This window comes from Diprion similis, chromosome 9 (genome assembly GCF_021155765.1).
Source record: "Diprion similis isolate iyDipSimi1 chromosome 9, iyDipSimi1.1, whole genome shotgun sequence".
Taxonomy (NCBI): Eukaryota; Metazoa; Arthropoda; class Insecta; order Hymenoptera; family Diprionidae; genus Diprion; species Diprion similis.
The window spans coordinates 1,697,540-1,710,872 of NC_060113.1; the positions used below are offsets into that span (position 1 = coordinate 1,697,540).

The 13,333-nt window shown below is 41.1% G+C and overlaps 1 protein-coding gene across 1 annotated transcript in view; it reads left to right on the top strand.

Moving 5' to 3' along the window:
• LOC124410353 (matrix metalloproteinase-2-like) overlaps window positions 1-13,333 on the top strand; it is a 156,751-nt gene that overhangs the window by 37,632 nt on the left and 105,786 nt on the right. The window lies entirely within an intron of this gene.

Below are 13,333 nucleotides of genomic sequence, written 5' to 3' on the forward strand. Positions count from 1 at the left end.
TTTTTGTATTTCTCGACGATTCTTCGAACAGAGAAATCGATAACAATACACCATGACATGAATTAAAAATCAAACAAAATACTGAAAATATAATTTTTTTAATTTAATTTTTTGACAATTTTTGACATTTAAAAAAATTTGAAGCGACCTCTTAAAATTTTTTTTTTTTGAGCTGTCCTTTGGAGTGGGCTCTTAAGACATCAAAAACTAACATTTCGTCACACAAGACTCAAAAAACAAAAAATAGTCGGTTTTTTTGCTCCACCCTAATACATATACATATACGAGAGGAAGCCCGAAAATCGACTAACAAATATTGAGAACGAAATTGATCCGCTTCAAGGTGGATGAGAAAAATCCAATTTCCGAGATAAGCCTGAGGCGGGATATTTGCGTTGTACCTACACGCGATACTGAAAATTTGGACGTCCGATGTCCCGCATATATTATAATATCTACCGACTTGTGAGATACGTTTCCGTATCTTTTCTGCGGCCGTCTTCACCGCGGTTATCGATGATCCTAATCAGTATGGTCGGATCTGGGCAGAAAGGGAAATATTATACAAGAAAAACCTCCGGTCGTAGTTTCGTCGTGAACGTGTCGAGCTTTTGGTACATATGAGAGAGTAGATCGTAGTCGAAACTACGGTGGCATAAACGGTTAGGGTCGAGAACTAACTCTGATTCGAGGAAGCGATAGGAACGATCCGGAAATGATGGGCATGGAAAGAGATAGAGGAGGAACGAAAGGTACTCTGTATGGATTACGTGAAAATAAGATGGCTAGCGGAAGATTCGAGTCTTGGAATCAAAAAATATCTCCGGATCTTCTTCTCGGCTCATACTCCCCCCCTCCCCCCCCCTCCCATGATACATAATGCATGCTTCTATATTCCGCGTTTCTTTGACCCGCGTATCAAAGTTCAACACCGCGTGAGAAGCTCTAATCAGCATTCGTCTTGCGTTGGAAAAGAGAAACAGAGAAGAACAAGATCCGTGCAAATTTGTAACGGATTTGGTAAACAAATCGACGAAATCTTCATATTTCACACACAATTTTCTTTTTTTTTTTTTTTGTATACTATACATTTATACACGCACACATACATTTGCCTACTCTGAGATAAATCTTGGCGACATTCTCGAGTTCGGGGATCTCCCCACCCCCTTTCCTTTCTTCCTTCCGCCGCCTCGAGACGCTCATATTTCTTTTGCAGCGAGCATTTTTCCTTAGAGTCGACCGGGTCGTAGTCAGGGTTACGACAATGAAGCCGAGGCGAAATGCTCGTGGAAATATTAGTCGTGTTAGGTGCAGGACGGAAGAACAATGAGCTCTGAGAAGCATAACGCAGAAAAGAACGAGGAACGAGAAAGAGAGAGAGAGAAAGAGAGAAGTAGACGAAAACGAAAACGAAGAATAAGTAACGAAGGGGAAAAATTCGAGGAACACACTTTCTCAGGTTGATTTGAAATTGCCATCGACGCCGTCGGTTTTAGCACGTTGGCTAGAGAACGACGCGTTGTTGGAATCTAGATGTAGGACAAGGTTGTGCGGACGGAATCTCTAAACATCGCTGGTGCACTTTTCTCCCTGCAGTCGGAGTGCTCGGAGTGCTTTGGATCCTGAGTACGGCACGTAGAGACGACGAGATCCCATTTATCCATTGATTATACTTTGCATGTACACCAGGGTGGTCGTTAAATGAAAGGGCTCGAAAAAATTAGAGATTTGTTTTTTTTTTTTCTTTTCATATTTAAAGCCGATCTACGAACATCCAATATTGGAATTCAAGAAAAGAAGAGCCGTTTAAGGATCACTCTGATGTACGGCTTGTATCGATGTAGCTGAAAAGGATGAGGACGAGGGTGCGGAAAGCGGAAAAGGCTATTCCTTCCACATTACCTTCCACTCGATCAAGACTTCTGTATGAGGGATGAAGAGAGCTGGATCATCACGTCGTCGTGTGATTGAGCCAACAGAAGTGCGAGAAACGTTTGTGTACGATGAGCGTAGACCGTTTGTCGGCTGGTCCAGAGTGCCAACGGAGATGGTGAAACGGCGCAACGCAAGCTTTGGTGGTGCTTCTATTGCAAGTTGCACGTTGCCGGCTATTTCCGGGACTCGGATTCCAGCGCTAACAATAACTTCAGCCCTGGACGGTGTCGAGATCCCTCGAAATAACGGAAGTCGTCGACGCTGCTGCTGCTGCTGCCGCTGCTACTGCTATTGCTGCTCCAGTCATGAGAGAGGGAAAGAGAAGAGGAGGACGAGGGATATTTATTATTTCAACATCGAGAAAACGAACGACTGGTTAATTGCCGGGGGGACCGAAAACCATTAGAAGAAGAAGAAGAAAGAGAGTCGCGGGGAATGACGAGAGGAAGAAAAGAAACAATTCCTCTCAAATTAGGCTACGCCGAAGGGGTCACGCAGCCGCCGTTACCGCGTTTCCTTTTTTTCCCCTTCACGCGTTACAGCCTGAGCTCGAAATTCGAGCAGACAACGCGGATCGCGACCTCGAAACCACAACCGTAATGAAACTTGCGGAACTCGCGTCCAAGTTCTCCGTTGTTTTAACTTTGAAGTCAGACTTTGCGACCGCCGGGTCACCCGTTTCTCAGCACAAGGTGCGGCCACCACCGACTTCCGGTCTCCTGGCACCGGCGCCGGTCTGACTCGTTTCTAGAATATTAATAATTCCTTCCTATTGTTCTCGCTTGCGCAGGTCATCGTTGTTCCCTCAGCAAATATTTATTTCTTAGAATTTCACACAACTAAGGATATTACGTATTATACATGCGGTTGACGGAGTGACCAGACGATATTTTAACACTAATGAGGCTTCAGCAAGTTTGCCGAAAACTTGACGAAACCTTTCCATGAAATATATATCTGCGGTTTCACTGGGTGATGAACCTCGAAAGATGCAACGTGACGTTCACTGATTGTTGTTTTGGAATTTGGAAAGTTGAGTCAAAAGCACTGTTAGGAATGGTTCGGTACGAACTTGTGTAAATCGTAATACGGTGTCACTCTAACCTTATTTCTTACGGTGAACAAAATGCGTTCGAATCCAATTCAATTGGCAAGTCTCTAGGCTGCGTCGTGTTCCTCGTTCATTTTGGCCAGTCCGTATCGAAGAAGAGAGAAATAATTTGGCGCAGCAATTCATCTAACCCGTGAATCGAATACAATTATCAATTGGACAAAGAGCGATAACTGCGATGCTGAATATAGACGAGTAACTGTTCTGCAAACGATTAACCTCCATAACGCACGTCCGTTAATCCGTTGCTCATAAAATTACGTAACTGCGTTTTAAACTTACGTCAGATCGGGGCGTTATTCATGATGTTACATTTGCCGTATAAGCCTACGGCGAAAGCATCTCTCCACATTTTCTCATTCCTTTCTACTGACTTGATGGTTGTTGTTGTTGTTGTTGTTGTAATTGATGGAAATTGGCTAGGGAGTTTCCGTTTGAAGAGCTTGGAGTCTTGAGTTAGGTACCAAAGAGTCGGGGCTTTTGTTCACTGCAGATGGATGGATGGATGAATGGATGGATGGATGGGTGATCTGAGATTCTCGATTGAAGGTTGAGCAGCGGGAATTGTTGAAGATCGCGTCGTCGGTCGACGGACGACAAAGGAAACTCGGGTCGAGAGTCAATTGATACAAATACCGGGATATCGAATTGGTCTGATTAAGCTTCTCCTTTTATCTTCGCGTCATCCTTGATGCAAAACGGCTTTATTGCAGATCTCGCTATTCGTTAACCTCGCAACAAAGAACGCCGGCTTATTCTCACGATGAAGGGATGCTTCAATACCCTTTTGCCAAGATGGCTAACAACGCTATTGCGGATCATCGATGATCTACGTGCATGACTCTTGGATTCCCGGCAAGAATAACGCTGTTCTCACTTCTATAGACCATCATTTTACGATGTTGAATATCCGAATCCGACAATTTTCATCGATTTCAACACCTTATACGTATCTCGTCCTTGGCTCGTGATCGTGACGTTGGATTTTGTCACGTAGGATCCTCGTATCTTGCCGGAATGAAGGTGAACCGCGTGTAGTTTGTCCTTCGATATCTACCTCGATAATATTTTGTCGATCTTTACTTTTTCTTCTTTCTTCTTATCTGTGACAGCAGCTCGTCCCTCGACCCCTGCTGCAACTAGTCAGCTCTCTCTCTCTCTCTCTTTCTCTTCCTTTCTTTCTTTTACCGCGTGCTTCGTCAAACACGTTTGCCATGCTCGCATCGAGCGTGGTTTTATCGCCTTCGTAGTGCGGAACGATTTCGAGGAATCATCGTGTTATAAGACATAACCGAGAACAAAGGCCGAGCCTCACTCTCTCGGCTAATCCAATCTCGGCTCATCCCGGCTTGGAAAACAAAGTGAGACAGAACGGAGAGAGGTAAAATGAGAAAGGTCTATGCTAGGATGTTGATCCACGTACGGGGGAATGTCAACAAGCCTGTCGGGATTTTGGCCTGATAAAATTTCTCTCAGACGAGTTCGGAATTATTCACGAAATCCTGGATTCGCGTCTCCTCCTTCTTCACTGATCGGATTCCACCCAGTGTTGACCGTCGACCGTCGATCAGATCAATATCTCTGAATGTGACTAGAGTTTAAATTTTCAATTCTTCCGCCGTCCAAGGGTGGTTAAAAAAATGTATTCAATCATTTTTGGAAATTTAAAAAAGCCAGAATTCTACCATCGACGATTGTAGGTTCGTTCTTGCCGTAACTTAAAACCACAATTATTAGTTACATCCTTTGTTGTTCCGGTAATAATCATCATCCTCCGTAACCTCATTGTGAAATTCTCTGTGTGAGTTTAGTATTTCGGAAATGGTTCGTTTGTGCGCATTCGCGACTAGAACTTGGTCTCTGTAACGAAGAAGGATGCGGCTCGTCTCCCTTGGCAAGGCTTAGTTGGGTTGGGTATGGGGTTAATTCAAGGGGTTAACTTAGCCGAGACCCCGTGTCCCTGGCCATGCCACAGGGTCTAATATCAGTCAGGGGGGTGAGGGTGACGTCTCCGAGTGAAATACAGATGCTTGTCAGGGTGGACGAAGTAGTTCCAAGCCGGGCAAGTTTCTCTTTCTGCAAAACTTCAATCTCACCCCGTACGCGTGAAAGCCGAGAAGGCGAGGAGAAGACGGAGCAACGCCGACGAGGAATCGCCGGATGAGAGGAGAATAGCGGAAAGCCTTCGGCCTCGAACTCTAATATCTCAGATTCAGCCTCTCGCTTTTCCGTCAACTTAACCGTTTCGCCCGGGGAACAAAGATCTCAGTTTGATTTGCTCTTGTTCGGAAACTGTGCAAACAAAGCTATAACACAACCAAGGGTTTCCGAAAAGGAACAAAAAAAAAAGAGAAGGAAAAAATAAAAAAAAAAGAACCATCGACGCGCTTCTTCCGTGCCCACATTCTCTTCCACCCTGATTCCTGATTCCTTTTACTTTTCGCTTCTTGTTTCGCAAGTCTTCACCTCGCCTCGCGTAACTCGCGAAACAACTTTCTGATTTTTACTCACGTCTTTCTATCTATACACACATACGCGTCTTATGACTTCCACACTCATTGCTCCCTGGCGAACTAACTCTGTGACCAATCGTGTTTTACCTTCTCTCACTCTCTCTCTCTCTCTCTCTCTCTCTCTATCTTTCTTTCTTCTCGATCTTGGACGAAGAGAAGGAAGGGAAGGAAAAAAAAACAAAATCAAAAAAACAAAAAAGAAACAATAAAAAACTGAACGATTTCTCCTCACCATTTACGGCGTACTCGCACCGATACCGGGAATTATTATTCTCCTTACGGCAGATCTCTCCGTGCCTTAGGGCAACACACAATCCTACCACCACCCAACCACTCGCTACATACTCCAGTCATTACGCGCCTTACCCGGCTGCACGCACCCTGGAATCTCTCGTTTTTGCGTCATATCCACCTTGTCGCGAACCCCGACAGCTGGCACTCGCGTTCCGGCCATAATTACTTTTACCTTGATCCCGATTTGACACGGTGGGCTCTCGTTTTTTCTCATACCAATTCCGACATTCCAATCATTCAATCCGTTGTAACGTTCCTTTTCAGCAAACGGGTTTAGTAGTCGGTGTTGGCCGAGATTCAGGTTTACCCAGTCAATCGGATCGTCGGAAGTGTTTTTTTTTTTTTTTTTTTTCTTTATTGGGGGGAGGCTCAATCGTCTTAATTGCCGGACGAAAATATCGTCGCTACGCACTTCTAGAAAACCTGGAAATTTCAGGGGATATCTAGCTTGGTAATGGAAAAAAGTGAAAACATCAGTTTTCTATCATCGGAATTAGAATAGCTATTTATGTGGCATGCCCTTAAACCGCCTGTTTTTTTGGCACGGATAAAGATTTCAGGACGAGCTGAAGGCGAGCCGGAAGTGAGTACTGAAATTATCCGAGTCAAAAAACGGTTTACGGGCATGCCACGTACAATATTTTTTACGGTATGGGCATTGAAAAGCAAAACGAAGAGTGAGGTTATGTCGCAATCTGTTCGACGAAGCTACTTTATTCGGCTGTTTGGGATGCGCGCTTCGAACTGCGCATCAAAACTGTGGAATAAAGACTTTATTCCGCAACTTTGTTCGCTGCCGTATAAAGCGACACTTTACGGAACGAAAACTGCCACAAAAAGTGAACTTTTCAATGCTCATGCTGTAAAAATGAGTTTTCTGAGGTAAAGAGTTGATTTTTTTTAAATCACAAAACAAATTGGCTGAAACTGACATTTTTTTGTACCTGTATGTATATAGAGTTAATAAACTGACTGAAACGATTGAGGTTCTAGTAACTTATATCTCTAAAAGGGGAAAATTTCAGGGAAAACCGGTAAATGTTACGGATCTTTTTTTTTTTGCCAAAAATTTGTGGCCACCCTGTAATTACAGCGGTCATTCAAAGCCGTCGAAAACTTTTGAACATTTTCAAACTTTCATCGTTAGGAGTTTGACCGTTCGAAATTTCGAACCGAGAACTTTTCTGCAGACGTAACGCAGCGTCTCCCGCAGGATCGGCATGTCAAAAAGGTTCTTAATCCGGTTCGAACTGATAACAACGTCGTTCGCGTCACACCTCGTCGTCTATCGAGCATCACGAGGGCGACAGCCCCGTAAGGGAGTTATTTTTGGCGGGTTGAATACCTCGCTTAAACCTGCACAGTGTGCAGTTGTTTGATGAGTATTACACCATGTGTAGCTTGCACTGCAGAGCGAAGCGGAGTTGAAACAGCTGTCGCCTACTCATGTCGGCGTGAAATGCGAGGGAATCACTTTTCCTCGTGAAAAATCATCTCGTTTATAGATACGTATAACAAACCTTGGCAACAACGTTGCCTTTCGGTCAGTTTAAGGGGGAGGAGGGCTTCGGTGAAATTACGGTGACATCGAGTTTCTTGTTTTTCAAATGCCTGAAAAAAATGTGATCAACAATTCCTTCCAACAAAATTTAGATTATTAGGTAGTGTGTGTGCTGAAAAAAAAAAAAAAAAAAAATTTCTATCTCCTGCTATGAAAATATATGCATGAGCAAGGAAATTTTGGGAACGTTACGTTGGAAATTTTCTGCCAAAAGTTCCTTGCAGAGCATACACTTTCATCGCGGAAGATTGAAATTTTTTTTTTTTCTCTACACACGTACTACCGTGATATAAATTTTTTTGGGAGGAATTTTTGATCACATCGTTTTTTTATTCGTTTCAAAAATCAAAAACTCGATATTATCAAAATTTTTCTTGTCGTTCGTCCTCCTTAAACGGTCACGCTAAATCTCTGAGGGTTTGGAAAATCCCCCCCCCCCCCCCCCCCCCTCATTACGTATTTTGTGATAGATATATTCTTTCAAAAGTTTTTATTATTCAAGGTAAAAAAAGGTTAACATAGGTTCTCGAATAACTTTTGAAAGAGTAGATATTTTTTGTAGAGCGTTAAATTCCCTACAAAAATACCTTCCGGTCTTATAATCATTACACAAATGCGTCTACGATAGTTATAAAATTCCAAAGTTCAAAGAAAACAAAAGTAAAAACAAATTTCCCACGTTATTTTAATGGGAAATATAAAAACCCAACGAGGCACCTCTAAATATTAATACTGAGAGTTGAAAATTGGACAGCGTATTTTTTTTTCGTCGGTTTGAACAATATTTTCGACCTGATTTTTGGAAAAAAAGAAAGAAAAATGCGGTGCCGACTTCTGTAGAAAATTTTTTCTTTTCAATCAAACACTATTTCATGTTAATCTTGTTCTACTTGTCGTCAACTCAACAGTATCTGACGTTCAATGAATTTTTATAATAGTAGTCCATACCGTCAATTTTTCTATGGTGTTAATGCAACTCTTTCAATGTCATTTCATCGGGTCTAATCATTTCGACAGTTTCCCTGCGACTCCATATTATTGCTACGTTGGCTTATCTCGTTCGGACTCTCTTTTAAAGCTAAGAAGAAGAAGAAGAAGAAGAAGAAGAAGAAGAAGAAGAAGCAGGAGAAGAAGAAGCCTTGGACTCTCGTCGGCAACTCGGCTTCTTCGCCTTACCTTATATAGCTTAGGACGCACGCTATGCATGCGGCTGCACTGCGGAGACTTGCCATTGTGGAAACCTCGTGTGTGTTGCTCCTTTATTACCAGCTTTTCAACTCGTGTCTCTCTGCGTTTCGTGATACTCTGCGCTCGAGTGTTTTTCCTACGAGATACTATTATACGCTACTTTGTATTATTATACGCTTGGATAATTGACACGGAATTCTTTTTCTCACTGTCGAACGCTACCTTCGTTCCAACTGCAGGTATCACATCTATACTTACATATATATCTATACATTAGGGTAGCGCAAAAAAACCGACTATTTTTTCTTTTTGAGTCCCGTGTGACAAAATGTTAGTTTTTCATGTTTTAAGAGCCCACTCCAAAGGACAGTTAAAAAAAAATAATTTTAAGAGGTCGCTCCAAATTTTAAAAAATGTCAAAAATCGTAAAAAAATTAAATTAAAAAAATTTATAAAATTTTAATATGAATATTAAAAGGTCACTCGAAAAGATCTAAAGAAATGCACCAAAAAATTGAAAAAAAATTATGAGCGACCTTTCAAAATTCAAATTTTGAACTGAAACTTTCGGAAACTTATTTTTTTTTTTGTCTATAAAATTATACCGTAACGAGAAAAAAAAAAAAAGAATTCCCATAGTGAAAAAAACTCAACTGACCCACCGCGGCGTCCACTTTCGCTTTGAATTTTGAAGTCGCAAAACGACACTCCGGTTCCTCGCCTGGACAATGGGTAAACGGAGGATCCTGGTCCTGTACAAAGATGCGAAGGACCATCGATCGCACGTCTGGTTTCTCCTCGCCGAGCTGGAGACGGTGTTCAACAAAGCGTGTCATGTGACACACGAGTTTTTGGTATACTTGTTCGCGAAAAGGATGCGAAAAGGATGGAGTTGAAGAAAAATATTTCCAGTCGAGTTGTATTCAATAAATGAACATCGAATGGTCAATACCGATGAATCTCAAATGGTAACCGATCCTCCACGTGGGTTGTCGAGATGGAATCCGCGCGAACAAAGAAAACCGCAGTCATAAGCATCGCACAATCTCACGTTATAGAATCGAGTGTCGTCGTTTTTTGCTTGACAAGTAAGACGTTGTTCCCCTTATTCGGAATGGAACAGAGTGAAGGACTTGCTCGGCATATTTATTCGCGGCTGATAATTTCCTTCGACAACTAATCCTTACACTAATTCATGTATCTCGTGACCACCAAGTCCTTATATACATATATATATATATATGTGTGTATAGTAGGGTGGTGCAAAAAAACCGGCAATTTTTTTTTTTTTTGTGAGTCTCATGTGACAAAATGTTAGTTTTTGATGTTTTAAGAGCCCACTCCGAAGGACAGTTAAAAAAAAAATTTCTAAGAGGTCGCTCCACATTTTTTAAAACGTTAGAAATCGTGAAAAATCGATTCTTTTTTGTTTTTTAATTTTTTTTCTTGTTACGGTATAATTTTATAGACAAAAAAAAAATAAGTTTCCGAAAGTTTCAGTTCAAATATGAACCAATATATTGGTCTATAGCAACTTGGTCAGCTTTTTAAATGGTACTTCACACATCTTAACGCTCGTGATTGGTCTGAGAAAATTCAAAGTAACCCGAATTAGATCCGACAGTAAGACGAAAAATGGAAACAGAAATATACAGGGTGTCGATGTATTTTTTTAAATTGAAGCAACTTCTGCAAAGAAGAATAATAAGTGTAATAAAAGTGAAAACGGTTTCCACAAACCTATATTCTTACTCCGATGTATGGCTTATAAATGGAAATTCTTATTCATTTATACGGGTTCGAGGTTCTTTTATTACTCATGGCTATACGCCACGGGTATGATATACTTATATGGTAGAACCGTTGAGTAGTGTTCGTAAAAAATTAAACCAGGTGTCCAAGACGCCGACCATGCAGTGGTGGTTAGTTCCGAAAAGCACCACTTGACTATTTTCGGCCAGACGAAAGTCCGTCGTTTTTATTTCTCTTTTCTTTTTCGGATACGTATGAACATATCTACCTACATATGTATGTATTTTAATATATGTATGTATGTATATAGTTGGCTGCGCACGTCCTTCTATATGATCGGATAAGAAGAGGTTATTCGAAGAAAATACAAGCGGATTTAGAGTGCCCATGAGCCAGCTCTCGAACTTCCCGTTCTTACACTGCAGATCCCAAGTTCATAGAGAAAAAAGAGAATAATATTCAATTCGAATTCTGAACTACAAACTCAGACTCGTGGTTAACGATTTCGTACGATTTGGATACCGTATTACATGAAAATATGATGATTTTTTTTTTTTTTTTTAACCACTATTATGGATCCACCGTTACAAATTTTGAAAGTCTGTACTTGGATTCGTTATCAGTGATTCAAAAAAACCTTTGCTTATCAATTTTTACCAATATCGGAATATTTTTGGACGTTTTTTTTTTCGTCATAATATCCTTTGTAAACGGTGCAGAATTTTTATATGCACATGTAGTATAGGTACGGAGGACTCCTTGAACCCTCCGTATGCATAACAGCGTTTCGATTTATGCACAGATTATGCGACTGAGCAATACGTTATACATTAACGTGTGTGTGTGAGAGAAAGAGAGAGAGAGAGAGAGAGAGAAGCGTGCGCGAAAAGTACGCGAGCGTGTCAAATTGGCAAACAATCTACGGTTAAACCGCGCACGTGCCAATAAGTAGATTATATAGAGTCGTGCGTTATTTGGCCGGTCTGCAATTGGAAAGTAAACGTTGCAGTATGTAACATATATATATATATATATATATATATACATACACATAAGTGGTTTTAAAGATAAATAAAAGTGAAAAAATACATTGCACGAAACCAAAATGGGGAGGGAAAAATTTTTAAATAACAATTGTTCGGAAATCGACAACGGACGAGGGTTCTTTATTTTTTATTTATTTTTTTTTTATATACACGCCGCAGGGGATTTGCGAATCGCTTCCACGGTTCATATTTTTTTCCATTACATTATACGGTTCACCGTATGGAACGTTAATATCCCCCCCCCCCCCCCCCCCCCGCCCCCCATAACTCTACTCCTCTCGGATAACGGGGATGGATATTATGTAATATGCGGATGTCGAGAGTCGCGGGGTAAATCGCGCTGTATTATTCAAATCCCCGGGGTTTTGTTGTACGTATGTATATATATGACGCAAGCCACGTTGTGGCGAAAGTATCGCGAAACGACGAAACACACGAGCTTATCTTTCCTTTCGACAATTTTGAAGGAAATTAACCGATCACCTGTATGATGATAATGATATTGTTAAGATAGGTGAAGTGTTTTAGAAGTTTTTTTTCTGAAAATACTTTTGGAGTTCATGAAAATTGGGAGGGGGGGGGGGGGGGGGGGGGGGGTTAATAATTGAGGGAGGATTTTTTTTTACTTCTCGTTTTTCTGTTCTCAGAGAAAAATGAAAGTTAATATAATCATAACGAAAATGAAAAGTCGAATTTAACGAGTTATCGGATTTCAAGGATTTTGGTCTCAATCGACACGGTTTTTCTAACTTTGAACTGATTAGATTTTGGATTTGATCGGTTTGGTACTTTTTCTGTTGTGTAAATAACTAAATTTCAAAAGATCATATAATGGATTAATGGATTTGAATAAAAATTGGTATCGCGAGGTTTTTTTTAGTCGCTATTCGCGAATCTTAGGTCAAATTTGCGAAATCTAAATTCAGCGTTTTCGATAAGCTGAAAGAAAAAAAAACTAAAAACGTTTGCATTTTTATGAAAATTAGTACTCGTCGGTTTTTTGAGTGGCTGATCTCGAGTCTGAAGTCAGATTGCGAAATCCAATATTGTGTAAAAAAAATGTAAAAATATTCCAATTTTGGTCCAAAATCGATAAAACATTTTCACGCAACATCGCAATTCGAGGTCTTTAAAATCGTTAATCACCAGTCTGAATTTGTACTTCAAAATTCGAATTGTTTATTATTCTTTATTCTCTCTATAAACTTGGAAGTTCGAGGTCTGGTTCATAGTCACTCGTCTATAAATCCGCTTGTTTCTTCTCCTAAATTCAGTCTCCTCCAGATTTCCCCCAAAGACGAATCCAACGCGAAAGAGACTTTTACACAGTGTTTCAATTTTCCCCGCACGTTTTAGCCGTTACACCTCCATCCATCGACCACCTCTCATCTCATCTCTCTTCTCCACCGCTCTCTTTACGTATCCACCACCTTCTCCACCTCCTTTTCCACCCACGGTGTGATTCGGGGCATAAAGCATGCCGAGGAATCTCGTCTCGTGCACACTGGGATCTATTTTTGACTTGAACAAAAATACGTGCGCGGCAGTCTTGCTTCCCTGCAAGTTTTCTTCGACCTGAGCCTCCGATCAGACCGCGGCTGCATTCTTCTTCATTCGTATTTCCATTTTTCATATTCTATTGCAGTAGATACTGTATATACTAGACATGCAACTTGATTTTTTACAGGTTCACGCTCACTTTCACGCGGTTTATACCTTCTAACTCCTCACATCTCGTTACGCCCATTTTCGTCTTATCGTTATACACTCCACAAGCTTATCGTCGTTAGACGCTTCGTCTGGGATCATTCGGGCCTATGATTTTCTATCCGACTCCCCCCCCCCCTCCCCTCTCCTTGTTTTGCGCTGGCTTCAAACACTATTCAAATATAGTATTTCTGGCTCGCACAATTTCATGGAAGAATTAGTC